This window comes from Halichoerus grypus, chromosome 7, assembly GCF_964656455.1.
Source record: "Halichoerus grypus chromosome 7, mHalGry1.hap1.1, whole genome shotgun sequence".
NCBI lineage: Eukaryota > Metazoa > Chordata > Mammalia > Carnivora > Phocidae > Halichoerus > Halichoerus grypus.
Genome location: NC_135718.1, coordinates 129,569,748 through 129,575,487, shown reverse-complemented (window position 1 = coordinate 129,575,487; position 5,740 = coordinate 129,569,748).

Here is a 5,740-nt window from a genome sequence, read left to right as displayed (position 1 = left end):
AATGGGTTTAATCTTCCAAAAGACAACTCAATCAGAGAAATCGTCTTTAAAATGCAATCCTAAAATGAGGAGACATGAATTAAAGTATTTCAGATAAATTCTTTCAACTTCCTCTTCCAAATCACCTCAGAGAGCACATTGTTAAAACCAAATTTTAATTATATTATGTACTTGCCTATTCAGAGCTTTGTGAACCCTGATTAATATTTTATTCTTATGTGAACATTATACATTCTCATTTATAATGTAAAACTTTTGTTAAGGGCAGCCATGCCCTTCTTTCATATTCTCTATGGAGCTTGTTACATGGCTTCAACATAAGATTAAATAAGCACTAACTCCATAAATGATCTACATTTTAGGTCATGAATGGGACTTATGTTATTTTACACAGGGTATTTGCTAAATCTACATTGCCAACAAACTAGATTTTTTTCATCTGACAAAAGTTCCAATATTTTCACAAGCATTTTTATTTCAAAAGTATGTAATTTTAAGTAGGTGGGAAAAACTGTCTCACTAGAATAATTGAAACAATTACCCCTGGATACATCTGTAGAACTAGCTTATGTAATAGCTTATGTAATGAAGATGGCCAAGGAGCAGAAGTCGTCCTTGGGATTCTTCCCATAAAACAGTGCTTACAAAAAACCACCAACAGCCCCCACCGTCAGCCCTTGCCACACCCAGGCCCCCACACTGAAGTGTTCTAGAAAGCTTCTACAGAAGTAACAACACATGACAAGAGCACATGCCAGAATTTGGAAAGGGTTTCTGCAAACTCGTACATCAGAAGACCAGGTTTCAGAAACACTGATTGACAACTTGGAATCAATTAAATAAAATTCAATCATATCTCCCACTAATAACCCTAATCCAAGCAAAGCAGGCCACAATAAGAACCAGCCTTGAAGTCAGCAACCTAGGTCAGGAATTAAGAGTGTGCCACTGAACATATACTAAAACCTTTAAAATTTGCAATACCCTCTGACTCACAATTTCATTTCTAGAATTTATCCTGAGGTAAATATTCAACCAATATGCAAGGTAATAATACACAAGAAAGTTCACTACCACTTTGCTTCTAATAATGAAAACACATCCAGACACCTAAATGTTCAGAAACTGGGGTCTGTTTTAAAAAATTACGGTACATCCAAGCAATGTGATAATATGCAGGGTATTATAGATTCTGGTACCAGGAAATGGGTATGGCTGAAAAAATATCTAAAAATGTGGAAGAAGCTTTGGAATCAGGTCACCAGGAGAGGCTAGAAGAGTTTTGAGGCACTTGACAGAAAAAGCCTAGAAGAAACTGCTACTAGAAAATCCGAACATTAGAGGAGTTTCTGGTGAGGTTTCTGTGGAAGCATTATTAAGAGAATGAAAAGACAAGTCCCAGACTGGGAGAAAATCTTTGCAAAATACGTAACTCATAAAGGACTGGTATCCAAAATATACAAAGAACACTTAAAACTCAACAAGAAAACAAATTAATTAAGGAATGGGCAAAAGATCTAAACAGACACTTCATCAAATAAGACACACAGATGGTAAATAAACATATGAAAAGATACTCAACATCGTATATCATTAGGGAATTGCAAATTCCTTTTAGAATGGCCAAAATCCAGAACACTGACACCATTAAATGCTGGTGAAGATGAAGCAACAGGGTTTGGAAGAACAAGACCAAAATGTTAGCAACAGTTACTACTAGAGTGGTTGGTAGGATTATAGGTGGCTATTTACTGTTTTATGCTGATAATAACATTCAATTTTCTAATACAAGGCAACAATATATAATAAAAAATTTAAGTCTGCCTTAATGGCTTGTCCATCACTGATCCACTACAGAATGGGACAAGGGCTAGTCCTTTAATAGCACCTCACTGATCCACTAGTAGGACTCCCCTGACCCCAAACACAAGGAATGCATTCTGTAATGGAGGGTACACCAAAAGGTAATTAAAAAAACTGCCTCAAAAAACAGAAAACCTGCCTGAAACAGGATCAAGTTTCTAAGGGATATTCAAATAATTACAATGACACATATGCAAAAAGGAAAAGTATTAATCAGAGGAGAATGAAAAAGTTTTACAATAGAAAAATATTTTAGAAAGGAGGGGGGAAAAAAGGCTTAGGGATCAATTTCATTTTTGAAACAATATCCCAAAGAACAAATATGAAACTGGTGCTTGTTTCAGGAACCCCCAACTTACTAATCAAACAACAAAATGGTACTTATGAAATAGTAACAAAACAGCATGAATTGCATGTTAGGGTTTTTTTTTGTTGTTTTGCATTTTAAAAAAAATTAGGCTCTGCAAAACTCCCTCAGAGGTAGGCAGAGCATGAAGACTGAATGCTGAGCAGATGGACACAGCCTTGCTAATGTTTCAACAGAACAGTAACTTCATGTATCTGTTTTAAACACTTAACTTCTTTATCCTTCTATGGGGTGGTGGTGGTGGTGGGGGGAAGAATGTAACTGTTATTCAAGAAAATGGCCTTCCCCAGAGATTTAGGGAAAAAAAAAAACTGACAGTAATCACTACTACCCCAAGTTTGCAGACTCAAAACCAAGATGCATACTGATAAATTTTTTTAAAAAAGATTTTGAGACAGAGCTCGCGAGGGAGGGGCAGAGGGAGAAGCAGGCTCATGGCTGAGCAGGGAGCCTGACACAGAACTTGATCGCAGGACCCCGAGATCACAATCTGAGCTCAAGACAGCTAGCTGCTTAACTGACTGAACCACCCAGGTGCCCCCATACTGATAAATTTAAGTTTTAAAAAGGAAAAACAAAAGTATTCATGATGCCAAGAAAATATGAATACTTTTCAATAGCAAAACTAGGAAGCCAAGATAAGTAATTGGTCCTCTCCCCTCCCACCCCTGAATTAATGTAGGAAAAAGGATAAATTCCTTTAAAATTGCCATGTTCTCAGTAAGCTTTAAAGGATACAACCTGAGGGGCTCCTGGGTGGTTCAATCAGTTAAGCGTCCAACTCTTAATTTCAGCTCAGGTGAGGATCTCCGGGTTGTGAGATCAAGCCCGATGCTGGATACCACACTGGGTGTGGAGCCTGCTTAAGATTCTCTCTCCCTCTTCCTCTGCCCCTCTCTACCCCAAAAGGATACAGCTTGATACAAATGAGTATCTGCTATGAGAAAGAGAGAAAACAAAAGAAAGTTCAAAAAATAAGAAAACTCAAATTTCTAGCCTCTTCCCCCAAAGAGATTTTTAAAAAAATTATTTAGAGAGAGCGTGCATGTATGTGCAGAGGGAGGGGCAGAGGAAGAGGGAGAGAGAGAAAAGCAGAAGCCCTGCTGAGTGAACCCAATGCGGGGATGGATCCCAGGACCCCAAGATCATGACCTGAGCTGAAATCGAGCTGGTCGCTTAACTGACTGAGCCACCCAAAAGAGATTTCAATACAAGTAAAAGAATAAGCTGATGAAAAACACAAAAATTCAATTTTAAAATATTGTCAGGATATCTACCTCTTAGAATGCAGAAAGATGTCAACACAAGAGAAAAGGTATTTAAGATGGAAATAATTCCAGGAGATTTAGTTTCTATACAATGGAAATTCTAAAAGAAAGGAATGAAATTGGTAGAGATAAGAATAAAATAATACTACAACAAAATTTCCCTGAACTGAATAAACCTGAGTCTTTAAATTAACAGGGGTTCATGAGGGATGCTTGGGTGGCTCAGTGGGTTAAGTGTCTGCCTTTGGCTCAGGTCATGATCCCAGGGTCCTGGGACTGAGTGCCGCATCAGGCTCCTTGCTCAGTGGGAAGCCTGCTTCTCCCTTTCCCACTCCCCCTGCTGTGTTCCCTCTCTCGCTATGTCTCTTTCTGTCAAATAAATAAATAAAATCTTTAAAAATAAATAAAGCGGAGATTATGACCTTAGATTTGGCCTTTCAAACTACATTTCAAGATCTCAGGATTTGGAAGAAGTTTTAGACAAGGTCTCAAAAAGTATACCATCTATATACTCCATGTATTCTTGAAAAAAATTACTTAAGGAAGTATTCTAAGTTGAGAAAAAGAACTTCACTTCCACTATTTCACTGCTTTTTAAAAAAGTTTTAAAACAACTGCTTTGGATATCTTATTTATGATACAGCTGATAAATCCAAAATAAAGCAAATTGAACCACAGTATATTAAAAAAATAAGATCACATAATCAAAAAACATTTATTCCAGGACTAAGAGTGGTTTAACATTAAAAAAATTCATTGCATTAGGGACACCTGGGTGGCTCAGTTGGTTGAGCATCTGCCTTTGGCTCAGGTCGTGATCCCAGCATCTTGGGATCGAGCCCCACATCAGGCTCCCTGCTCAGTGGGGAGCCTGCTTCTTCCTCTGCCTGCCGTTCCACCTGCTTATGTGCTCTCTCTCACAAATAAATAAAATCTTTTTAAAAAATTCATTACATTAACAAATGTAATGAGTAAAGGGTGGGTAAAAACAAAAACTCTGGTATCTTAAAACCTTTTTTTTTTTAAGATTTCATTTAGTTATTTGATAGAGAGACAGAGACAGAGAAAGCGAGTATGAGCAGGGGGAGGGGCACAGGGAGAGGGAGAAGCAGACTCCAAGTTGAGGCTGACATGGGGCTCCATCCCAGGACCCCAAGGTCATGACCTGAGCCAAAGGCAGACACTGAACTGACTGAGCCACCCAGGCGCCCCAGGTATCTTAAAATTTCAAAAAGGAAAACATGGTTTAAAAAAAGGATTTAAAAATGGTATTTTTTTTAGATAAATTGGCTTTAAAAAAAGGTAAAATGCAGCATTTACTCCTGATAAAAACTTACTATAATTACAAGGAACCTCCTTAGCATACATGCACTCAATCATCAGAAACCATCAGCACAAGCAATATGGTAAAACACTGGAAGTGACCTCATTCCAGACAAACAAAAAAGGAGCACTTGTTGTCTCCACTATCTGTCAATACTGTTTCCGAGTCTAGCACATGAAGTAAGGAAAGGTATAAAGACTAGAAAGGAGGAGGCAAAAAAAATTTAGTACCTACAGATTATATGCTTGCAAACTAGCAAATCTAGCAATCAATTAAAACATATTTAATAAGGTATTTTTAAAAATCAGTAAATTTCCCATGTGCTAGCTTGGTAACAAAGTCCCATTCACAATAAAGCTGTAAAACATACAGGAAGAAAACGAAGAAGTATACAAAACCTACATTAAATTAAAAACTGAAAAACTATGAAACTACCAAGGCACTGAAGACCTGGATAATGGAGAGAGAATGGAGTAGAGGCTTAAAGCAGTTTACTTCTCCAAATAATGTATACATCAAATGAATAGTTTATTATTGGAACCTGATGGACTATAAAATCATCTAGAATAACTAAGATAAAAATTTTAGAAGAGAGGACCTCACTCTCCTTGATATTATAATGGATGTGAAATATACCATTTAATAATATTCTCAAATGACTTTAAGATCAACAGAATTTAAACAAGTCCACAAATGTGATTTGTGAAAAAAGTAGCATTTGAAATTAACAAAAAAATTTCATCTCCCACTTAAAAAAAAAAATTTCTACTTCATACAAAAAGGTTCTAAGGGAATAAAAGCAAAGATGGCAAAGAGGCTTTAGCTCACTAACTAAAGCACTATACTAAGAAAGATTCTGGGAGTGCCCAGGTGACTCAGTTGGTTAAGCGTCTCCCTTCGGCTCAGGTCATGATCGCA